Source organism: Entelurus aequoreus, linkage group LG03, assembly GCF_033978785.1.
Source record: "Entelurus aequoreus isolate RoL-2023_Sb linkage group LG03, RoL_Eaeq_v1.1, whole genome shotgun sequence".
Classification (NCBI taxonomy): domain Eukaryota; kingdom Metazoa; phylum Chordata; class Actinopteri; order Syngnathiformes; family Syngnathidae; genus Entelurus; species Entelurus aequoreus.
This window is the reverse complement of record NC_084733.1, coordinates 29,490,048-29,515,540: the sequence shown is the minus strand read 5'-3', so window position 1 is coordinate 29,515,540 and position 25,493 is coordinate 29,490,048. Positions and strand designations below refer to the sequence as shown.

The window sequence follows — 25,493 nt, the reverse complement described above, 5'->3', positions numbered from 1 at the left end:
ATATATATATATATATATATATATATATATATACGCTTAACTTCAGATTTTACGTTTTTGAGCAATGACAGTTTCAAAGTAAAAAACTGCCTCCATAGCAGCTCTGCCTTATTCGTGTCAATTTTGCAACATTTTGTTGTTACATTACACAGGTTTGCTCTTACACGTGTTGGCTGTTAAAAAAATAGCTGCGGGCCGCAAATGGCCCCTGGGCCTCACTTGGGTCACCCTTGAACTCGCGTAATAATCCTAATAGGTTAGTTATAGAACCATAGTTCATAGTCATATCCTGCTACAGTCCAGACATTGATTTCAATATGAATGCATAATAATAATAATAATAATAATATTTCCACATTCAGGGATTTCTGCACCCACTTCCTCAATGTTGTGTATGATTTACAGCACAACCCGTTTTAAGTCCACGTCCCTCGTACCGGCTGACTCACGTATACATAGGACTTACTGATTTAATACTTCTGTTTATCCATTATGTGGCGAATTGATTTAATCGTTGATGTTTATCAAGATTTGCATAGATCTTTGCAATGTAATGGTAGTGGGAGAAGGTGATGGCACGGAGGCAGGGACTTGCAGCGTGTTTATTGAAATATACAAATATATGTGAAGTGTGTGTTTAAACCAAATGTATGAGGTGTGACTATGTGTAGCAAGTATATGAGGAGTGTTACCAAGTGGTGTTGATGGTGTGTGTTGAGATCGGTGCGGAAGTCCAGAAAGTGCAAGGCAGGCTCGGAGGTCCAGGGACAGGCAGGAGGTCAGGGGATGGAGCGAGGCGTCGTGGTCCAAAGGCAGGCGTGAGGTCGAGATCCAGGAAGGCAGCAAAGAGTCCAGAGGGGATCCAGGGAGACGAGACACACAGCTCGAAACCAGGGGATGACGAAGGGCTGCTGGATGACGACACAAGACACAGTGAGCGGAGGGGAAACACAAAGAGCGAGGAAGCACATGGGCAAAGAAGCGAGAGTTGGGAGAGGCTTACTGTACAAGTACAAGTAGCTACGTTCTGGCACTGGAACACAGGACGCGCTGGTTCATTAATGCAGGATTCTCATCAGCGTCAGGTGTGTTGAGGAGGTGGGTGTGTCCCCAGGTGCGCTTCGCAGAACGCACAGCAGAGTGAGAGGCGGCAGGTGTATGAACTGTAACATGCATAAACTGTTCGTCATGGTTCAAACTTTTGGGTTGTAGTGTGACTCAAGGGGCATATTTTCCCTTGTACAACAGTTGAGGAGTTCAACTTTAGAAACCTCTCTGCAGGGTCTCAGACAATTCAACAAAACATCTAAGTTTCTTCTGCATTCTAATGTGTAGAGTAAAGTTGGACTTAGACTTAGACAAACTTTAATGATCCACAAGGGAAATTGTTCCACACAGTAGCTCAGTTACAAAGTATGGAAAGTGTAAGGATGGAAAGGACAATGCAGGTATAAAATAGACTAAAAATGTACCGTAGTAGCAATATAAAATATAACATATGTAATATTTACATAATATATGTACAGTATATTATATATACTGATATATTATATTATATGTTTGTATCAATATAAACAACGGATAGGTAACTCTTTCGTCGGAATTGCTTTAACATCTGCAACATTTCTTTAGCCTCACTGTGTGGACTTGTCACATACACACATGAACCAGGCGTCACATACCACAATCTTATCAGAAGATGCGCTAATTGTGGTCGGAGTAACTTGAGCTGCAGTTAATGATACAACACTTGAGTCCAGAGTGTCAACAATGTGGTTACCATGTACATGTTGTGGATGCGTGGTAACCAAGACTGCAAATAACTGGATGGTTAAATATTTGGCTCATGTCAACAGACTGCAAAACAAATACAATCATTCATTAATAATAAAAAATAATAATAAATTAAAAGTTCCTAAAATTAGACACACCTGAAGACACTGCAAAACTTACTTTTTATAATTGTTTTGTTTGCATTGTATTCATGTGTCATAATATGTGTGTTAGCAATTGCTGTTTTTTGTGGCCAATTGGTTGAGTTTTTCCTTGCCCCAATGTGGGATCTGAGCCGAGGATGTCGTTGTGGCTTGTGCAGCCCTTTGAGACACTCGTGATTTACGGCTATATAAATAAACTTTGATTGATTGATTGATTGATACGAATAGTAAAAAAAATGCAATATACTTTCGGTTCAAGGCACGAAACAGAAAGAACCCGCAGCACCTGCAATGAGCAATTTCGTCCAAAGGATGGCACCATAATATAAACAATAACACACCTTTTCAGGGCAGCACGGGGGGAACAGGGGTTAGTGCATGTGCCTCACAATAAGAAGGTCCTGAGTTCAATCCCGGGCTTGGGATCTTTCTGTGTGGAGTTTGCATGTTCTCCCCGTGACTGCGTGGGTTTCCTCCGGGTACTCCGGCTTCCTGCCACCTCCAAAGACATGCACCTGGGGATAGGTTGATTGGCAACACTAAAAATTGGCCCTAGTGTGTGAATGTGAATGTTGTCTGTCTATCTGTGTTGGCCCTGCAATGAGGTGGCGACTTGTCCAGGGTGTACCCCGCCTTCCGCCCGAATGCAGCTGAGGTAGGCTCCAGTGCACCCCGCGACCCTGAAAGGGACAAGCGGTAGAAAATGGATGGATGGAACACACCTTTTCAGAGTCTATGAAAAGTAAGAAAACAGTTTGTTTAATACAAAACATTATGGCCGTTAATGAAGAAAAACCCACCAATTAGCCGCACGGTTTTATAAGCCACAGGGTTCAAAGCATAGGAAAAAAGTAGCGGCTTATAGTCCCAAAAAATATGGTAGCCTTTTAGAATAGCAGCAAAATGTTGGTATTTTTATGGCATGAGTTTTAATTGAAAGACCAAAGTTCAGGAGCTTTTTGGTGCTAAAAAAGAAAGGTTTAAAGTCATCCAGCACCTTCAATCACTGTCCCTGAAAACCTCAAATAAAGCCAGAAATCTTGGGGTTATTTTAGATTCTGATTTACATTTCGGCAGTCACATCAAATCAGTAACAAAATCGGCCTACTATCACCTCAAAAATGTAACAAGACTTAGAGGGCTCATGTCAGCTCAAGACTTACAAAAACTTGTACATGCCTTTATTACCAGTAGGCTAGACTATTGTAATGGTCTCCTTGCAGGTCTTCCCCAAAAAACTGTCAGGCAGTTACAGCTTGTTCAGAACGCTGCTGCTAGAGTTCTAACAAAGACCAAAAAATGTGAGCACATTACACCAATTCTTAAATCCTTACATTGGCTCCCTGTAGATCAGAGAATTGATTTCAAAATCCTCCTGCTCACATATAAATCACTACATGGTCTAGGGCCGAAGTATATCACTGATATGCTCCCACTATATAAGCCCTCTAGATCAGTGGTCCCCAACCACCGGGCCGCGGCCGCACAATACATTTTTTATTAAATCAACATAAAAAACACAATATATACATTATATATCAATATAAATCAATACAGTCTGCAGGGATACAGTCCGTAAGCACACATGATTGTATTTCTTTATGACAAAAAAAACACAAAAAAAATATGTTTTTTTTACTTACCCCCCCCCCTCGGTCCGTAAACTCAAATCAAGGGAGAGCATCATTCAGTCACTATGCAACAAATAGCTGGAATAAACTTCCTGAAGATGTCAGACTTTCCCCAACTCTGACTACTTTTAAAACTAGACTGAAAACTTTTATGTTCACCTTAGCTTTCAGCTAAATCTTTTAATCTTTTAACTTTTAACGTCTGCACTGTTTTTATTTTTATTGTCTGCATTTTAATTTTGCTTTTATTTTCTTTCATTTCACTTTGTTGTCTGTGAAGCACTTTGAGTCTGCATTGTGTATGAAAAGTGCTATACAAATAAAGTTGCCTTGCCTTGCCTTGCCTTGTGTTGTAAAAAAATGGCTGTCATAGTAGGATAGCTAGGGTTAAGCATTGGGAGTTGCAAGCCGCCATCATTTGGTCTGAGAAGCACGTGCCCCCGGACCCAAAAAACTTGCCCCGTGTCTGTAACAGCCCTCGCCGCCTCCCCCTAGTAAACAGTCGATTAGCGTAGCGCTCCAAGGTAAACATATTTACTGGCTGGTGACGACTTGCCAGTGTGGCTCGTCAGGCCCTGTGGCAGAGGGGATTTCATTAAGCGGAGGGCAGGAGGAGAAGGGAGGAAATTAATGTGCCATTCAAGATGATTTCTTTGTTTCCCATCAACATGATCACAGACAGGCCGCGGGGAAGAGATGATTTACGCACACAAAGGGAAGAGACAGACAGAGAGAGCGAGAGAGAGGGGGAGAGAGAGAGAGAGAGAGAGCAACTATCAAAAGGCTCCCGGTGCGTGAAATGTCTTCCTTTTGGTGGAAGCTCTTGTAAGAATTCTTGTTATGGCTTGAAGAGCCGGAATTGTCTTTAATTGGAAAAGCTTCCATGTTTGTCATTAAGCAAAAAAAGAAAGCGTTGCAAAATCACCAACAGGCACGACATTGTCATGCAATTTTCCCACATAGTAATGCAGCCAGTGCAAGTGATGTCCTGCAGTCTATTCAGCAACCTTTACCACAGACACCACAGGGGCGGTATAACTCGGTTGGTAGAGTGGTCGTGCCAGCAACTTGAGGGTTCCAGGTCCTAGTCACTGCCGTTGTGTCCTTGGGCAAGACACTTTACCCACCTGCTCCCAGTGCCACCCACGCTGGTTTGAATGTAACTTAGATATTGGGTTTGAGAAAAGTGATATATAAATATAATTCCCTTCACATTTTTCTTTTTTGTTGTGTTTGTGTTGCTCTCATTGCTCAGGTACTGCGGCTCATGAGTTAATTAACTGATAACTACTTTTGGCTCAATATTGGCTGCGTTGTACTCTTGGTGATCTGCATCAATTTAGTAACGTGTCCTCAAAGAGTAGAAATGCATTTCTTTCAATATGCATCATAACAAAAAGGGTAATACTAAAAAAAATGGATACATGTTGATAGTCCAACTCATACTGACTGGTACACACAAGCTATGGAGATGATATCAGTAGAAAAAAACTGCATTTAGTTTAGATAATAATGAGTCATATTTTGGAATATGGGATTTATTATTTAAATTTGTTTTGACAATTAAATGAACCTAAAATATGACTTATTTTATCTTTGTGGAAAATATTGGACACAGTGTGTTGTCAAGCTTATGAGATGTGATACAAGTGTAAGCCACTGTGACACTATTGTTCATTTTTTAAATGTTTTTATTTTTTTTAAATAAATGGCTGTAATGATAATGTCAATGAGGGTTTTCTAATCACTGCTATGTTGGAATTGTTATTAATATTGATACTGTTGTTGGTATTATTCATTTTTGTTTGACTACTTGTGGATTGTTTTGTGTCATGTTTGTGTGTCCTCTCAATTGCTCTGTTGATTGCTATTCTGAATGATGCTAGGCCGGGTTTGGTTTTGGAATTTGAATTTAATTATTATGGTATTATTGTGTATAATTTTGTTGAAATGACTGGTAAAAAAAATTAAAAAATTAAATAAAAAATGTTTTAAAAAATAAATACAATTTAAAAAAAAAATATATATATATATAGGTTGTGTACCGCACACCAGACATTTTCATCATTTATATATCTTGTATAGTAGACGTTTTCCTAGTAAGGCTGTGTAAAAATAGTGTGGAAAGTTGAGCATGAAATTACATTTAGGCAGGTATGGTCTGCATTCTTGTGCAAAGTCAATACACACATGCAGACACACACCAAAAATCTCAAAAGAAAAAATTCAAATCCTGCGCTATGCTCGTACACACAACTCCTGAAGGCCCACCTATCCCACCATAAACCCAACGTCGCTGCCCAACAGACACACACACTTGCTATGTTTACATGCACTAAAAAACGAATTATTATATCATGTACACACATCGCTGCGATGTTTGTGACCCCAAGATGCAGAGATTGGAGGCGACGTGCCAGTAAGAGTCTTTAACTCTCACCAGTAGCGCATCAGGGATTTGCACAAAAGCATAAGCACGCTTGATAAGCAATGCAAAGCTATTAGAAACAAAGGTAACAATTACATTCAATTATTTTCATGCAACACAAGCAGTATAACACTTGCAGCAAAACAATCAAGCCCCGACTGGAAGGCGAGGTCTAGCATATATAGCTCTCTGATTAGCGATCAGAAGCAGGTGAGTCTCTTGATCGCTAGTCAGGGGCAGGTAAGGGAGACAACGCTCAGGCCAGAGTAGTTGAGCCAAACAGGAAGTGAGTATGCTGGAGAAGGAAACAAACACAGAAAATAAGGAAGTACAAGAATGAGTGAGACCAGCATGACAGGTTGTGACATGTTGCATGCAATAGGTTGAAACCACCTTTTAAAATCCTTATTTTTTCTTTTTTTTTTTTACTTTAAAAAATCAGATTAACATATGAAGAGTAGAACATATCTTGATAACCCTATGAAAAATATATATATGTATATATATAAATAAGTTCTTATTTTATTTTTATTTTTTTATACAAAAAAGTGCCAAACATTAAATATAAAGTGGTCAAAATACAAAGGTGGGCTGTCAGGGCCAACAAGGCCTTCTCTGTTGGCCTAACATAAGTTATGTTCATAAATAGATAATTTAGTTTTCCTAAATATATACAATTATTCATCATATTCTCTTCATGTCAGATTAGGCTCCAGTGTTGCTGTTTTTACGTTAGAGCTTTTATCCAATCACAATTTAACTAGCTTGTTGCTAGCACTGTATAAAATCTGCCGAGGCCCTCTGAATCAACGAATGGAGCACATACAGTTGATAGACAATTGCGATAGCCAATCAGATCACAAATTGTTGACAGTAGCCCTTCTAGGTTGCTCCACGTTGAAACCTTGAACGTGATTGGATCCAATCCAATCTCCACTTGTGAGGGAGCAGGAAGTGTGTGAAATGCACGACCCACCACTGCCAAAATAAAATTCAAATAATCATATTTAAAAATTTTAAACATCGATCAAGGGTCCCTGAGCACACCATAGTTATGGGCAACAGGATGCAAAAGTGAAACTTTTACAAATCTTTCTTCTATGCTGCCACAGGTAGATTACAGAGATTAATTTATGGTTCTTTGAATGGAGCCTGATCTTGAGAACTTGTTCTTTTCATAAAGCTGTTCAAAATATTAGCTCATAATCATATTTTTTAATTTATTTTATTTTTGTATTATTATTGTTGAGGGAACAATCACTAGTAGAAGTTAGCAGATAGGATGTGGATTAGAATAATTAAGTGTATACCAATTTTATTCTATTGGTGGATTTTTTTCTGAAATATTGACTACAATTTAATTTTTGTGGTGTTTTTATTGAAAACATTTCATAAGGTGTTGCCATTTCCCCACTAATACTATTTGGAAATGTCTCTCACCTAAAAGACTTTGTAGTGCAAGAGCGTTTTGATCTTGAGAACTTGTTCTTTTCATAAAGCTGTTCAAAAGACTGGCTCATAATCTTATTTTTTTAAAAAAAAGGTTTTTATTATTATTATTGTTTGGGGAACAATTACTGGTAGCAGTTATCAGATATGATTTGGATTAGAATAATTAAAATGTATACCAAGTTTACCGTATTGGTGGAGTTTTTTCTGAAATATTGACTACAATTTTATTTTTGTGGTGTTTTTTTTGTAAACATTTCATAAGGTGTTGCCATTTCCCCACTAATACTATTTGGAAATGTCTCTCACCTAAAATACTTTGTAGTGCAAGAGCGTTTTGATCTTGAGAACTTGTTCTTTTCATAAAGCTGTTCAAAAGACTGGATCATAATCTTATTTAAAAAAAAAAGGTTTTTATTATTATTATTGTTTGGGGAACAATTACTGGTAGCAGTTATCAGATATGATTTGGATTAGAATAATTAAAATGTATACCAATTTTACTGTATTGGTGGAGTTTTTTCTGAAATATTGACTACAATTTTATTTTTGTGGTGTTTTTTTTGTAAACATTTCTTAAGGTGTTGCCATTTCCCCACTAATACTATTTGGAAATGTCTCTCACCTAAAAGACTTTGTAGTGCAAGAGCGTTTTGATCTTGAGAACTTGTTCTTTTCATAAAGCTGTTCAAAAGACTGGCTCATAATCTTATTTAAAAAAAAAAGGTTTTTATTATTATTATTGTTTGGGGAACAATTACTGGTAGCAGTTATCAGATATGATTTGGATTAGAATAATTAAAATGTATACCAAGTTTACCGTATTGGTGGAGTTTTTTCTGAAATATTGACTACAATTTTATTTTTGTGGTGTTTTTTTTGTAAACATTTCATAAGGTGTTGCCATTTCCCCACTAATACTATTTGGAAATGTCTCTCACCTAAAATACTTTGTAGTGCAAGAGCGTTTTGATCTTGAGAACTTGTTCTTTTCATAAAGCTGTTCAAAAGACTGGATCATAATCTTATTTAAAAAAAAAAGGTTTTTATTATTATTATTGTTTGGGGAACAATTACTGGTAGCAGTTATCAGATATGATTTGGATTAGAATAATTAAAATGTATACCAATTTTACTGTATTGGTGGAGTTTTTTCTGAAATATTGACTACAATTTTATTTTTGTGGTGTTTTTTTTGTAAACATTTCTTAAGGTGTTGCCATTTCCCCACTAATACTATTTGGAAATGTCTCTCACCTAAAATACTAAGAGCGTTTTTGACCTTACATTTTTTTGTCATGTCCCAATGGTTTGTAGGGTTTTTTGGCGGATGAGGTACTGATTACTAGGTTTTGCATATGCAAACTATAAAATTGTGTATACTATTTTCAATTGCAATTGATGACAATTGAAAACAAGTGCAAAAGGGGTTCAGACTGCCCTATATAAATTAAGGTTTTGCATGTATACCGGCTGTCGCCATGGACATGCTCCTTTCCCGCCACATTCATGTTATCATACTTTCCAACCTATGGTGTTTTGCAATGTTGTTAAACATGCATCACACATCTATAACCTAAACCACCCTTTCTGCAATATAGAATCACAATATAGACAACAAGACCTATTTCTAAGCACACCAAAGGGGAATGTTTAAATTATATATGATATATTATAATAGTATGTATAATATGTAGATTGTCTATACGATTACAGAGAGTTTCCTCCTTCTGAACGTAGAAGGCCATTTATGCGTAACTGTGCCAGTTTGCACGTATAATGAGGGACTGCTGGAGTGGCTGCGCCAGATGTACGTTGGTAAACCTCACTCCCTGACAGGGTCGATTAGTGTGCTAGCCGCTGGGTTAGCAGCTCAGGCTTTTAGCGTAGTGGGTAGCACATGTCTCTTCTCAATCGGATGGTCGTGAATTTGCAACGCAGAGACCGCTACATACGCACATTCAAGACGTGCTAAATATGAACGCAAAACAGCAGCCAGGTTTGGTAAATGCTAAATGCTTATATCTGCAGCTCTTCCTCCTACTATTGTGGGTGTTCTGATAATCAGAATATACAAGAAGACAAACGTGGTAAATTGATTGCGCTCTCAATTTTGATCATTGAGGAGACGAGGTCCTCTGCGCACAAGCTTAGTCGATCAGCTTTTATCAGGTTGGCACGTGTTTTTTTTTAAATTTTTAAATTTTATTTTTATTGACATCCAGCATCAGACATTCCTATCCATTACATCATATTCACATACATCTTATATCTGTTGTCTGCCCTAAATGTCCAAATGTTTTTTGTTTATATCCCAACCATACCACCCACCACTCCCCCGAAAAGAAAGTAACAGCAAAAAAAACAACAAAGTAATATCTACAAATACAACAATTAAATAATAATAATAATAATAATAATAATAATAATAATAATGGCACATGTTTTAATACACGCAAAACTCCAGTCGATCAGGTCCTTATTTTCTTCATTCCCGTGGTTGGAATAACAAAAGTTATGTCTTGCTAGCTAATAGCTAATACTAGCAAATATGTCACAGGACAACAGGACACATTTTCTTGTAATCAGACAATATTTTTGGTATATTAGATGGAATCTTTACCTGTACACAGGACATAGACACAGGATGTTCTGGTCAGATCATACGGGTTTCACTGTGACATTCACTACGCCAACTAGCGGTGAAGAGGCTCGTAACCGGAAATTTTGCTCGTAACATAAAGCACAACAACTAGCAGAGAGGCAGCTAGTACCACAAAAATCTTGCGAGCACTCATAAGCAAAGGCGATCAGGCGTTCCAAAAGTGTTCTATTTGGAGACATTAGAGCAGAGTCATCACAAACTGGATAGAACCAAAGCTCCATGGCTTCCTGACACTGTAATGTATATTTGAAGACATTGTTATCGCAACTGTTTGTAAAATATAGCAACTTAAAAGGTGCAAAGTCAATGCATCGTCGGCACCCAGTCTACGTTTTCCGATGCTCCATTCCTTGTGTTCATGAAGCCATTTCATCAACCAGCGTATCAAACTGATCAACGCTTCACTCATCATTTGGTTAGGTAAGATCAGTTTATTAGTACCCGATTGTCAGAAAGTGTTTTAGTTTGATCTTATTCTGACGCAGTTCTAAGATCTTAGGTTTCCTGTGCTGTTATTTTGGCGATCTAGTCTGGGACATCAGTTCCTGTTTGTACCGTAATTTCCGGACTATAAGCCGCTACTTTTTCCCCTCGTTCTGGTCCCTGCGGCTTATACAAGGGTGCGGCTTATTTACGGCCTGTTCTTCTCCGACACCGACAAAGAGGATTTCGGTGGTTTTAGTACACAGGAGGAAGACGATGACACAATGATTAAAGACTGACTTTTCATATACCGGTAGGCTGGTTATTTTGATAACGTACAGGCGAGCACTTTGTATTACTTTGCACCGTTGTATTATTTGTACTCTGCACGAATGCTGTTCGCCATGTCAAAGATGTGAAAGTTTGATTGAATGATTGAAAGATTTATTGTTAATAAATGGGACGCTTTGCGTTCCCAAACAGTCATCTCTGTCCCGACAATCCCCTCCGTGGTAGCAGGAACCCCTATATACTACGGTAATTACACATCAAAACCCTGCGGCTTTTAGTCGGGTGCGGCTTATATATGGAGCAATCTGGATTTTCCCCTAAATTTAGCTGGTGCGGCTTATAGTCAGGTGCGGCTTATAGTCCGGAAATTACGGTAGTTGTTTTCTGCATAATATGGGCTCTTGGGTGATGGTGTGCATTCATCGGGTGCATTCCTGACTAAAATACCACACACACACTCACACATATACCACACACACACCCAATTTGTGCAACTTCACCATTAAAGAGTGCCTGAAAGCCTCTCTCTGCCCTACTCTCTAACCGAAGTCTTTGTCCCAAGAAGATATCAGATCAGCATTTTGCATCCAGAGTAACCTACTCTATCACACTGATTGTTAAGTTCCACTCTTCTACTCCAAAAGGACCCACGGACAACTCATGATTTCCAATCGATCAACTTTTTATTTTCCAACTTGAAGCATTGTTGGTTCCATTTTAGTTGATCTTCAATTAATCATCAGGTTGTAAAACTTTCAAAACACAGAAACAGAGATGCATATTCACCGACCATTGGTGTGTTTGGAGAAACTTGTAGAGTAGATCTTGCGGTTGTGGCTGCTTGCTGTTCTTCCTTGCGTGCAGCTTGTTTGGTGAATGAGTCTGACTGAACCTCCATTTCTTTTCAGGTGCCTTCAATCAGTAATTTTGCGGCCGTTTTTCCGTGGCATTCTGGGAATTGTAGTTCTCAATGGTTTTGACCATGTAGTTTTCCACCATGTAGGGCATGGATTGACACTTGACTGACACTTCTGAGTTTTTAACTCCACACTAACTTGATTTGTAGCCAGCAAGATCTGTACATTCATGAACCTACAGAAACATTTTAAGAAATTATTGTGATAGGCTGGAGCTTCAGTACCAGTGACGTGCGGTCACTAGAGGCAGGTGAGGCGGGGCCTCACCTGCCATCATGGAAAGAAAAAAAATGTAAAAAGAAAAAAAAATGATTAAATTGTTATATGTATTCAGTGATTATACTATAAAGTTATTTTCCATTTAACTTCACCAGTTTTAGATTATTTTTATTCAAAATCGCTGAATTTTCACATTTGCCGTTCAAATACTGAGAAGAGACAGTGCGGTGATCAGCAGCCAGTTGAGGCACGTCACTCAGTTGTGCCTCACCATGGATTGCGGACTTGGCTAACTGCTGGCCTGCTGTGCAGTGAGATCGTATTGCTATATGAATTATATTATACATTTCCATAGTTTAGTTAGCTGAGGTATATAATGTACAGTGTATTTTGTCAACAACTGTATGTGTGTAAAGTATTTCTTGTGCTGAGCGATCATAAAACTGCTGCGAAGACGCACTGTGGGAGGCTTGCAGTAACCCCGCTTCCTTGTGCCAAGCACCCCCGTCGCAGAATGCACCGCTCGACGGGAGCGCCACACCAACCAAAGCCCACACCCAAACCCTCCACAGGCAAGACCGAATCCACCCAAAAAAAGTCACTTAACAAAAAGCCAAAAAGTGCAAAAACAACAATGCTCGCGCCGGAGGAGCCGTGAACGAGTGCAGGGACACAACATTAGGTACACCTGCAGACTGCAGCACGGATTTCATATTTCATTCATTCACAACTCCTCCAACACGAACACCACTGTTCCCGCACTTATAAGTAAAGGTAAGACCATAATAACGTTTTTTTTAATTAAATATGCTTTTTTGTGCGCTACAGTTTGTATGTGTAAAGTTAAAGTTAAGTTAAAGTACCAATGATTGTCACACACACACTAGGTGTGGTGAAATTTGTCCTCTGCATTTGACCCATCCCCTTGTTCACCCCCTGGGAGGTGAGGGGAGCAGTGGGCAGCAGCGGCGCCGCGCCCGGGAATACTTTTTGGTGATTTAACCCCCAATTCCAACCCTTGATGCTGAGTGCCAAGCAGGGAAGAATGCTGGTATGAGCTTTTAAACATAATCCGTTAACTGCTGCCAATCAAATGGTGAATAAGATACTCTTTAGGGTTCATATGTTTGTAAATCTGACTGTGATGAAGTCAGTGCCTCACCAGCCATGAACCTCACCGCACGTCACTGTTCAGTACGTAGATTAGAAGAAATGCTTGACAGGTTAAACAATTATTTACTGGGTCGAGTAAGATGTGTTCAAGTGCAGAGTGCATTGGGCTGTCAGGTGTGGCTAATGCAGCCAAGTTAACCTGATCAATAACATTTGGAAACTATAAGGGCTGTCTTCGATTAAAGAGGTCATCCACTAGGATTTTTTTATAAAACACCTCCTTGTGGTCTCTCGAAACAAGACGTTTTGAGAGGCGCAGTTGTTAGATACAAATGAACCCTTCCTCACCCCGCCCCCCTCACGCTGACTTAACCTTGCCCTGTCCCGGCAGCCATATCTGTAGTTTGTAGCTTGTCAACAATAGGCCAAAGCTACAGGCCGTATAGTTAACATAATAACATAATATAAAACCTACTCCTCCATTGCCATGCACTGTAGGCACTGCCTCGCAAATAAAAGTTGTTTTTAGGAAAAAGGAAAAATGTTCTTTATATTGCCCCAGGTTTGTGAAGGAGGAATCCACGAAGTGGTTGACACACAGTAAAAGAGACTTCTTCACAGTTGAAGGCACGTTGCCGCAAAACAAACAAATTTGCCAGGCACTTCTTACTTTTTCAGATGAGACCGTCTGCAGTGATCTTTGTTGGTTTTTACAACCAATAACCAGAGTCGGCTCAAGGCATAAGCGAACTAAAAGCTTGCTTAGGGCCCCGACAAGAGTACATACACATTTTCATTTGACATTGTTTTAATACTAGTTCAGGGGTGTTGCCCCAGTCTTCAATATGGCACACAAAACTTCACAAGTTTAACAAGATCGGGATGCGTTGTGTTTTTGCCTAAATTTATATCGCTGCAAATTCCTTTGGTATGATATTGGACAGATTTTACCGCCCTAATGTGGAGATTGATGTGATCATTAGCTAAGGACCACAAGTTTATTTTCTAGTGATTTGAGCACAGCATGAATATATATGCCCCAATCTGAACAACTCTCCCCACTCATGATGTAAATTAACTATAACCAACAAATAAAACCAACGCACTGTCTTTGTGGACATTATAAAACATGTATATATAATTCATTTTTACACATATATAAATCCATTATTTATGCAGTTTAGCTGCTTGATATTTCCGAATGATTAAAAAACTTTAAGGAAGTTTTCAGGGAAGTAAACAAGGTAGGAGTCAAATTTTACATACCGTATTTTTTGGAGTATAAGTCGCTCCGGAGTATAAGTCGCACCGGCCGAAAATGCATAATAAAGAAGGGAAAAAAAACATATATAAGTTGCATTTTTGGGGGGAATTTAATTCTTCTTATTATTATTTTTATATTTTATTTTTTATTTTTTTGTCATTAAAAAATACAATCATGCGTGCTTACGGACTGTATCCCTGCAGACTGTATTGATCTATATTGATATATAATGTAGGAACCAGAAATATTAATAACAGAAAGAAACAACCCTTTTGTGGGAATAAGTGTGAATGAATGGGGGAGGGTTTTTGGGGGGGGTTGGTGCACTAATTGTAAGTGTATCTTGTGTTTTTTATGTTGATTTAATAAAAAAATATTAAAAAATAAATAAAAATATATATATACTATTAAAGAACGATATGTTTAAACTGATGTTGTTGTTGTTGTGCTGGGACTCTTCACCCGTGAGCGTACTCCGGTTAGGGAATAAGGACACCGTTTTACTTTTTAACTTCTTCTTTATATATTGCTTTGTAGCAGCAGCAGCTAAGCACACTCTCACATACACACACTGTTCAACACATTGCCCGAAGGACCCCGGAAAAGTAAACATAGCTGCCCGGTAAACTGCCTGACTCAAAACAGATGTAACTTAAAGGTGCATGACTACAATAATAGCTTGTTTACGTCAACAATAATATAGTCAATTATATTCAACAATTATCATATTAAATAGGGAACTTTCTCTTAATCTTCTGACAAAGGGAATTTATAACAGCCGCCCCCTAAATAGCATGGCAATTTTGAAACAAACATACATTCCCACAACAGTCCTTTAAACAGGATTATCCTCAGGAAGAGCTGACAGCTGGACCAGCCGAGCAACTGGTCTCACGTAAGTCTTCTCTCCAACTTTGACTTTAGCAGTCCGTATACATCCATCATCACTTGCATTTAACTTCACCACCCTGCCCATTGGCCAGTGAGCACGTGGAAGCTGAGGATCAACAATCATCACAACTGTGTCCAGGGGGAGATGATCTGTGTGTTGGCGCCATCTCTGGCGGGTTTGAAGAGAGGGCAAGTAGTTTCTGATGAACTGTGTCCAGAAGTGGTCGGCCATCATCTGGCAATGACGCCAGCGCCTCCTGTGGAGGGTGTCAGGAGCATAGGCAACTTGTGGAAGAGAGGCATCCTGCCGCCCCATCAACAACATGCTGGGCGTCACTGGGTCTGGATCGGCCACATCCGAGGATACATATCCTAAAGGCTTGGCATTGAGGATGCCTTCCACTTCGATGAGGAGTGTGAGCAGAACCTCTTCTTGGAGCACTTGTGCACCGATGACCACTTGCAGGGATTTCTTGACTGATTGAATCTCACGCTCCCAGACACCACCAAAGTGGGGAGATGCTGGTGGGTTGAGACGGCACTTAATCTGTTTTTCTGCAAGCCGCTCCTGCAACTGTGATTCCATTGCTGCAAAAGCCTCCTTCAGCTCCTTATCTGCTCCTCGGAAGTTAGTCCCCTGATCGGAGAGGACCTCAAAGGGAGTGCCTCTCCGTGCGATGAACCGTCTCAGTGCGAGGAGGAAAGCATCTGTGTCGAGGCTGGTGAGTAGATCCAGATGTATACATCTCGTCGTGAGACATTTGAAAATGATACCCCAGCGCATTTCACTTCGCCTCCCAGCCTTGACCATGTACGGCCCGAAGCAGTCCACTCCTGTTGAGAAGAATGGAGGCTTTTAGCAGCCGCAGACGGGCTGAGGGCAGGTCTGCCATCCTCGGCACCACTGGCTTCCCTCTCCACTTCATGCAACCAGTGCAAGCTCTCTGATACTTCTTGATAGCCTGCCTTCCTCGCAGAACCCAGTAGTAGCGCCTCATCTCTGCAAACACCCTATCAGGTCCAGGGTGGTGTAGCTGAGCATCCATCTCTTTAATGAGGAGTGTGGTGACTGCATGACGGGGATCCAACAGTATTGGGTGAATGTCAGTGGGGCTAGAGCTCTCTAAACGGCGCAGGCGTCCTCCAACCCGTATAAGACCCAATGTCGGGTCTAATTCTGGGGCGAGCGTACTCAGCCTGCTGCTGGGTGGCGCAGGCTTGCCGGCTCTGAGGCATCTGATTTCTTCAGAGAAGCAGTCTGTTTGGCTGGTTTTGAGCAGGTGGACTTCAGCATCTCTTAGGTCACACAGAGGTGAAACAGGGTCGGCTGCCGCCCCATGAAGAGACTGTTGCGTGGCCTTGACCAACTCTCTCCAGCTGCTGAACCGGGTGAGATCTGGTATCTTGGGTGGTGAGCTGGTCTGTGTGAGAGCACAAAAAACACTGTGTTTTAACTCACCACGGTCCTCTGGCTCTGTGATGCTAGGACATGATGGCCATTCATCCGGTGGACGGCGAAGGAATGCTGGTCCCTGGATCCAACGATTTGGCGCAGCCAGCTCAGCTAATGTCTTGCCACGGGTGAGATCGTCGGCCGGATTGTTAGCTGTATCCACATACCTCCAGGTGTGTGAGGCAGTCAGCTCCTGTATCTCAGAAACCCTTGTTCCCACGAAAACCTTGAACCTGCACGACTGAGATGTCAGCCAGGTGAGAACTGTTGTGGAGTCAGTCCATAAGAAGGTCTGGGCAATACACAAGGTGAGCTCTTTGTGAAGGAGGGAGGACAGCTGGGCTCCTGTCAGCGCTGCACAGAGCTCCAACCGTGGTATTGACTGCTGGCGTTTTGGGGCCACTCTAGACCTTGCCATCACAAATGAGACATAGACAGTGTCATTAGTTCTTGTGGTGAGATATGCCACTGACCCGTAGGCTTGCTCAGAGGAGTCACAGAAGACGTGGAGAGTGTACTCTGTGGTGTCGGTAGCAAGCTCCAATGGTGCATAGGTTCGAGGGATGGAGATGTTGGCCAGCTCGGGGAGTTCTCTCTCCCAGCTGGACCAGGCCTGGAGGATGTCAGGAGGGAGATTCGGGTCGTCCCAGCTCCTCTTCTTTGCCCACAGTCTCTGGACAAGAATCTTGGCCCGTGTAGTGGACGGGATAATGATCCCGATCGGATCATACTGGCGGGCGAGCACCTTATAGATGTACCGCATGGTAGGGGTCTCACTCTCTGGAGACTTTGCCTTGAAACCAAGCCGATCAGATGGACGATACCACCGCAGACCAAGGGCCGGCTCCTGTGGATCGTTGTTCTTCTCAGCCAACCACAGCTCTGTGCTTTCAGATCGGGCACTGGAAGGCAAGTGGGAGACAACACATGAGAAGTTACTTGCCCACTGTCAAATCTAAAATCCTCCTGAGGCCAGACATCGTCGCATCTTGTCCACCAGGAGCTTGGCTGACTCAGTCGTTGACAGGCTCTGCAGACAGTTGTCCACATAGAAAGACTGTTCGATGGACTGCAGGATGTCTTCATTTCCTGCAGCACATTCTTTGACATGTTTTTGCAGGGCAAATGTTGCACAACACAGGCTGCTTGTGGTACCAAATGGCAAGACCTGCCATTGGTATACGTCAGGCGGTTTCTCCCTTTGCAGGTTTCTCCAAACAAACCTCAGCAACGGCTGGTCCTCCGGTAGGAGCCGAACTTGGTGGAACATGGCTCGGATATCTCCACTGATGGCGACAGCGTGCTGGCGGAACCGCAGGAGGACCCCGATGAGAGATGGGCCGAGGGTTGGACCTGGGAGAAGCTGCTCATTGAGAGAGAGACCACCATGATTAAAGGAGCAGTCAAAGACAAGGCGATGTTTGCCATTATGATGGAAGAGGTGATGAGGTATGAACCATGACTCTCTGGAGCTGTTTCCCTCTCCCTCCTGGAGCTTTGTGACACACCCACCATCTATAAGCTTCTGGATCTCTGCTTCATATATTTTAGCTTTGACAGTGTCTTTAAGCAGTCGTCTCTCTGTACTGCGTAGCTTTGGCATCACTGCTTCAACATCTGCTTTTAGTGGTGGTGCACCTTTTATCCAGAGCAGGGGTGTAGTGTAGCGAAGTGTGTCACCAACCTTCACTCTCTTAGTGCGTGCTTCCAAGACGCTCACCGCTTCCTGGTCCAGGCGAGACCGCACTGCTAGCCGCTCGCTACAGAATGGGAGCACATCAAGCTGCCAGAGGCGTTCGACTTGTTGGTAGATGTCATCTGGTGTAGGCTTGAAGGCGGTGTAGTAGCATGATGCAGCGGGGGACTGGGAACCATCTGGGCCTTGGAGCGTCCAGCCAAGTGCTGTATGGATAGCTACGGGTCCTCCCTTTGGGCCAAACCTCACAGGTTCCGTAGCAGTGATCAGGTGAGTGTAATCTGCACCAAGGAGCAGCAGTGGTTGCACCTTATTGAAGCTCTGCAGTTGTAATCCTCTCAGGTGATGGTAGCGTCTCTGGAGCGCTGCTATTGGATAGGATTGCTCTGTCAGGGTGAGTCGACCTGCTGTGTAGGCCCTCTCAACCAAATGCTGCTGTGATGGTGATGCTGGAGAAGCTACATGAAAGTCAACTGATGCTCCAGTGAGGTGAACCACATCCTGACGAACAGTCCGCAGGGTGAGGGACTCTGCTCTGCCCCTGAGCTTCAGGTCTCGAACTGCAGCTGGGAGTATTCTGGTGCGTTCAGCTCCATCATCGAGGATTGCATAGGTCTGCAGTGATCTGGTCCCATGACTGATGATGATTGGCACCACCTTGAGGTATACTTTCCCTCCCTGCATCAAGTTAGCCGCTGAGGTGCAGTCTTTGGGTGTGATGAGGAAGATTTGGGGGCCCGGCCTGGTGATGTCGTGCAGCACTCTCAGGTGGATCTCCTGACACTCACTGCAAGGTTTCTTTAATGTTCAGCTCTCTTCATCGTGGTTAGTACGGCCACAGTTACGACAGCGCTTTCCGCCTGCTATCCACTTCTCAATTTCCTGTGTTGAGCATTGAATAATGTCTGGACACTACGACAAGTAGTGCTCTGTACTCTTGCAGAAGAGACACATCCTTTTAAACCTTTGTTGCTTAGCTGCTGGCCAGGTCGTTTCGGCTGATTTGGGCTGGTCTGCGCCGTGATACACAGAAACAGGCCGAGTCCGAGGCCGGGGAGAAGGAACAGGTCTGTCTTGATTGGCAGGCGGTGCTCCTTCAGCTCGATGGCGCTGTGCCATTTTTGCGGACAGTCTCTGAGCTTCTGCCTTCACCTTGAGCCACTCTGCGAGGTCTCTGAGGTTGTATGGATTTAGGCTGCTGGTGCTGAGGCGCCCCTGAACCTGCAGATGCTCCACAAAATTGTCTCTCATGTGTCTAGGGAGTTTGCTAAGTAGCCGGTCAACATGGCCAGTAGACATCACTTCCATCCCATTAGGCCCTTCCAATGAGGTTAGCATTCCCACCAGCAAGTCAACGTTGAGGGCGAAGCTCTGGAAAGCTTTGGGGTCTCCTGATTTGACATCAGGAGAGTTCAGGATGGCTGCAAGCTCACTTTGTGCCAACTGATGTGGCTGCCCGTACTGTCTCTGCAAAGCCTGCATGGCGGCGGTGTAGGGCTGTACATAATGTCTGTGTGACTGAGCTATTAGCTTAGCTTCATCCAGGATCAAGTGTTCCATAAGCACACAGTATTTGTAATGTTCAGAAAGTTCAGTGTGTGGATTGAGCAGGTGATCTAACGCCATTTTTAAATCAGCAAACTCTCTCTCACTGTCATGCACCAACTTAGGCAGTTCAGGTATTGGAACAGGCTGTCTGGGGGACTGGGTAGTGTAAGGTACCTGCAGTGGCGTATACTGAGACTGGGGGCTGTACTGAACCTGTTGAGTTGATGGGGGCTGTTGCAGGGTGAAACCAGCAGGGGGAGACACCAGTTGATATACTGGCTGAGTTGATGGCGGATACACAGGCTGTAGAGTTGCAGCTGTTGGTTCTGCGTTGGCAGTGGTGACTGGTGTAATGGCTGTGTAGCGATGGTTGATGGAGGCTGGTAGACAGTCCCCAGGGGAGAGGCAGCGCTGTAGGGCGATGGATTGATAACTGGCTTAGTGCCAGCCGCAACAGGTAGCTGTGGTGCAGAATATGGCGCTGTTGCTATCTGTGGGGGTTGATAGGCTGGTTGTGCAAACAGTGGAGCGTGTTGCTGCACGGGCTGTGCAGACGGGAGTGGGGTGTATTGCCACACTGGCCGTGCGGACGGGAGTGGGGTGTATTGCTGCACTGGTGCTGGATTTACTGGTGTTGTCTGCATGGGCAGGTATTGCAGTTGTGCAGCTGGTGGCACTCTGTCCTGTACATTGTTAATCATCACTGTGGTAGGCTGGTTAGACAGGTAGCCTGATGTAACTGATGTCTGTGGGCTGGCATAACTCGCTACTTGTGAAGCTTGAGGTGTAGGCTGCAGCATAGAAACATTCAGCGTAGTGAGGGGAGGCGGTGCCCATGCCGATGTCACAGTTGAAGGCAGAGACTGCGTCAGTGTGTAGTTCTCCTGTCTACCACCTGGTGTAGGAGTCTTTGCTGCTTGAAGCTCTAGTGCTGTAGAGATGGTATGTGGCAGTGTAGACAGGTGTGGCTCATGCTGAAGCAGCCTAGATGATCCAAGATGGAGGCTGGATGGCTGTGACAGAGGGGTGCTGTGAACTACTGGACAGTTTAGCCAGGGTGATTGATATGTTGGGACGCTCATATTGAGATTAGCTGGTGGCCGTAGGACAGGAGAACCCTGCCTGCTTTGATAGCTCCGCCTCGCGGGCGCCGCCGATGGTTGGCTCATATGGCGTGTGAGCTGGCTGGGCAAGTCTCTAGCATGTATCGCCATGTTCCACTCGCTCACCTTGTCGGCCGCTCCCGCCGAAAACGGTCGATCGGGGATAGCGTGCGCTCCGTGCGGCTGGTCCTCCCTGCACACAGACTCGGTCTGTAGGCTGAGTGACTGCAGCTGCTGGGCGCCAACGCTCTCTCCTCGGTCCTCCGCGCGGGCACCGTGAGGAATGAGGGACTGTGGGAGGCTAACCTGGTAGCTTTCTAGCCGAGTTGGAAGCTGTCGCTGTCTTGCTCCGAGTGCGCCGCCGTCTGCCGCTGTTGTTAGCGCTGCGTCCATTTCTCCGTCGCGAGTGAAGATCATCCGGCTCGAAGGACCAATATTAAAGAACTATATGTTTAAACTGATGTTGTTGTTGTTGTGCTGGGACTCTTCACCCGTGAGCGTACTCCGGTTAGGGAATAAGGACACCGTTTTACTTTTTAACTTCTTCTTTATATATTGCTTTGTAGCAGCAGCAGCTAAGCACACTCTCACATACACACACTGTTCAACACATTGCCCGAAGGACACCGGAAAAGTAAACATAGCTGCCCGGTAAACTGCCTGACTCAAAACAGATGTAACTTAAAGGTGCACGACTACAATAATAGCTTGTTTACGTCAACAATAATATAGTCAATTATATTCAACAATTATCATATTAAATAGGGAACTTTCTCTTAATCTTCTGACAAAGGGAATTTATAACATATACTATATATATTATTTTTTATTTTTTTCTTGTGCGGCCCGGTGGTTGGGGACCACTGATATAGAGGATCTTTGACTTGCGATTCCTAAAAACAACATTGCACAACTGTCAAATACGTTTGATGATCTTTCACTACTTTTAAAAAAAAAACAGCAGCGCACTTCTGTTATATAAAGGATATTTGACTTGTGTGTTTGAAGAAAAGGTCCTTAAAAACAGCAAAGTGGCGCTGTCAATTAGAGGATCTTTGACTTACGATTCCTAAAAACAACGTTGCACAACTGTCTGATACGTTTGATGATTTTTCACTACTTTTTTTTAAAAATAGCAGCGCACTTCTGTTATATAGAGCAGTGGTCCCCAACCTTTTTGTAGCTGCGGACCAGTCAACGCTTGAAAATTTGTCCCACGGGTATTTTTTATTTTTTATTTTATTTTTTGTCATAAAGCAATACAATCATGTGTGCTTACGGACTGTATCCCTGCAGACTGTATTGATCTATATTGATATATAATATATACAGTCTATTGTGTTTTTTATGTTGATTTAATAAAAACATTAAAAAAATATAAATTGTTTTTTTATTTTTTTATTTTATTGTGTGGTTGGGGACCACTGTCTTAAAGCACCTCTTCCTGAGGGCGTTTCAGTGTTATAGCTTCACCTTTATCATTAGTTTTTAAGCCAAAATGCGTCCGTTCTCCCCTTTTTGTCAACACACTGTGTCTGCTTGTAAGTACTCCGTGATTATGTGCTCCCGAACATGATCGTCTGCTTGTAAACCAGCAATGTCACGACGTGACTTCGACGCGGGCGGGGGGGTGTGCGGGACCGATACGTTTCAGAGGCGGTATAGTACCAAATATGATTCATTAGTATCACGGTACTATACTAATACCGGTATACCTTACAACCCTAGTACATACTAGCAAACACAACAAATCAAGCGATATGGCTTTGTTTCAATTTTCGACTTCAACTGACACCTTGTGAGGGACGCGATGTTACCTAAATGACTGCAGGGAGAGAAAACTCGACTTTCTATTTATACAAACACACCCACGTATAATACACACATAAAACACACAACAATTTTCTGATGGCCGGCTGTTTTGTGTAGTTGGTGACCTTAGACAGTGGAGCAGGTGTTTAAGATATGATAACATCATGACAGAGAGCACAGGTGCGACAACACAGAGACAGGAAGGACACACACGCCCGCGCACACACACACACACACACACACACACACACACACACACACACACGCTGCACCTCTTTGTTCACTGAAGCTAAAGGGACTAACGCTATAATGTTGAGAATCATTCTGAAGTAATGTGCGTATACAATTAAAACATAACATTAACTTGTTAAATTTATATTTGATTCTATCAAAATTAAACATGCACATAAGCATTAAAACACACATTTAATAGAAATTGAAAGAGTAAATGAAACCACATTTCTAGGTATAATGATTGATGACAAAATGAACTGGAAATCTCATGTAAAAAATGTACAACATAAAGTAGCACGAAAGACGTCAATAATGAATAAAACTCAACATACATTGGACCAAAAATAACTCCTTAGTCTCTACTGTTTGCTAGTGTTACCATATCTGAGTTGTTGTGCAGAAATATGGGGAAATAACTACAAAAGTACACTTCATTCATTAACGGTGTTACCAAAAAGATCAGTTAGAATAATACATAATGTTGGATATAGAGAACATATAAACACTTTATTTATTGAATCTAAAATACTGAAATTTCACGACATACTGAATTCGCAAACAGCTAAAATTATACACAAAGTAAACTACAATTTGTTACCCAAGAATATACAACAATTCTTCTCAACAAAAGAGGAGAAATATAACCTTATAGAAAAATGTAATTTAAAACATTTGTATGCACGTACAACACTAAAGGCCTACTGAAAGCCACTACTACCGACCACGCAGTCTGATAGTTTATATATCAATGATGAAATCTTAACATTGCAACACATGCCAATACGGCCGGGTTAACTTATAAAGTGCAATTTTAAAATTCCCGCCACACTTCCGGTTGAAAAACTCCTTTGGATATGATTTATGCGTGTGACGTCACAAAATCCACGGAAGTGGTTGTACCCCATCTGACCCGATACAAAAACCTCTAGTTTTCTTCGACAAAATTCCACAGTATTCTGGACATCTGTGTTGGTGAATCTTTTGCAATTTGTTTAATGAACAATGGAGGCTGCAAAGAAGAACGTTGTAGGTGGGATCGATCGGTGTATTAGCGGCTAAGTACAATACTTACAGCAACACAACAAGGACTACTTACTTAGCAGACGCCTAGCCGATGCTTGCCGCCAAACCCACGGATGAAGTCCTTCGTCGCGCCGTTGATCGCTGGAATGCAGGTGAGTCGGTTGTTGATGGGAAGATGAGGGCTGGCTGGCGTAGGTGGAGCGCTAATGTTTTTATCATAGTTCTGTGAGGTCCGGTTGCTAAGTTGCTAAATTAGCCTTAGCGTCGTTAGCAACAGCATTATTAAGCCTTACCAGGCTGAGAATTTTTAACCGTGTAGTTACATGTCCATGGTTTAATAGTATTGTTGATCTTATGTCTATCCTTCCAGTCAGGGATTTATTTATTTTGTTTCTATCTGCATTTGAGACAGATGCTATCACGTTAGCTCATGCTACAGAGGTTCGTCGATGATGGGTGTCCTTCGTCGCACCGTCGATCGCTGAAACGCAGGTGAGCACGGCTGTTGATGTAACCGTGTAGTTACATGTACATGGTTTAATAGTATTGTTGATCTTCTGTCTATCCTTCCAGTCAGGGGTTTGTTTCTTTTGTTTCTATCTTCATTTGAGAACGATGCTATCACGTTAGCTCAGTAGCTAAGTGTGTCACCGATGTATTGTCGTGGAGATAAAAGTCACTTTTAATGTCCATTTCGCCTGCTCGACTCTCATTTTCAAGAGGATATACTATCCGAGGTGGTTTAAAATACAAATCCGTGATCCACAATAGAAAAAGGAGAGTGTGGAATCCAATGAGCCAGCTTGTACCTAAGTTACGGTCAGAGCGAAAAAAGATACGTCCATCACTGCCTCTCAAGTCCTTCACTGTAACGTTCCTCATCTACGAATCTTTTATCCTCGCTCAAATTAATGGGGTAATCGTCGCTGTGTCGCTCCGAATCTTTCTCGCTCCATTGTAAACAAAGGAAAATTGTGAGGAATATTACCTCCTGTGACGTCACGCTACTTCCGGTACAGGCAAGGCTTTTTTTATCAGCAAGCAAAAGTTGCGAACTTTATCGTCGATTTTCTCTACTAAATCAGCAAAAATATGGCAATATCGCGAAATGATCAAGTATGACACATAAAATGGATCTGCTATTCCCGTTTAAATTAAAAAAAATCACTTCAGTAGGCCTTTAAGACCTTCAGTATATCGGTATGTGGAATTAAATTATGGAATGGATTAAGCAAAGAAATCAAACAATGTGCTAATATGATCCACTTCAAGAAACTCTTCAAACTTAAAAGTTTTACAAATTACAAAGAAGAAGAACCATGGTAAACATTCTGAATTTATTTCATCCATCCATTCATTGTCTAGATAATCTTACTTATCGCACCATATGAAATTA

The 25,493-nt window shown here is 42.2% G+C and overlaps 1 long non-coding RNA gene across 1 annotated transcript; it reads right to left on the bottom strand.

The window, feature by feature from the left end:
• Nucleotides 1–680: 680 nt before the first annotated feature.
• LOC133646333 (uncharacterized) lies at nt 681–24,289 on the bottom strand. Its single transcript, XR_009825272.1, has 4 exons — nt 24,171–24,289; nt 2,279–2,617; nt 1,004–1,163; nt 681–911 (listed from the first exon to the last, which is right to left on the bottom strand). It is a non-coding gene; the product is annotated as an uncharacterized LOC133646333 (long non-coding RNA).
• Nucleotides 24,290–25,493: the final 1,204 nt, after the last annotated feature.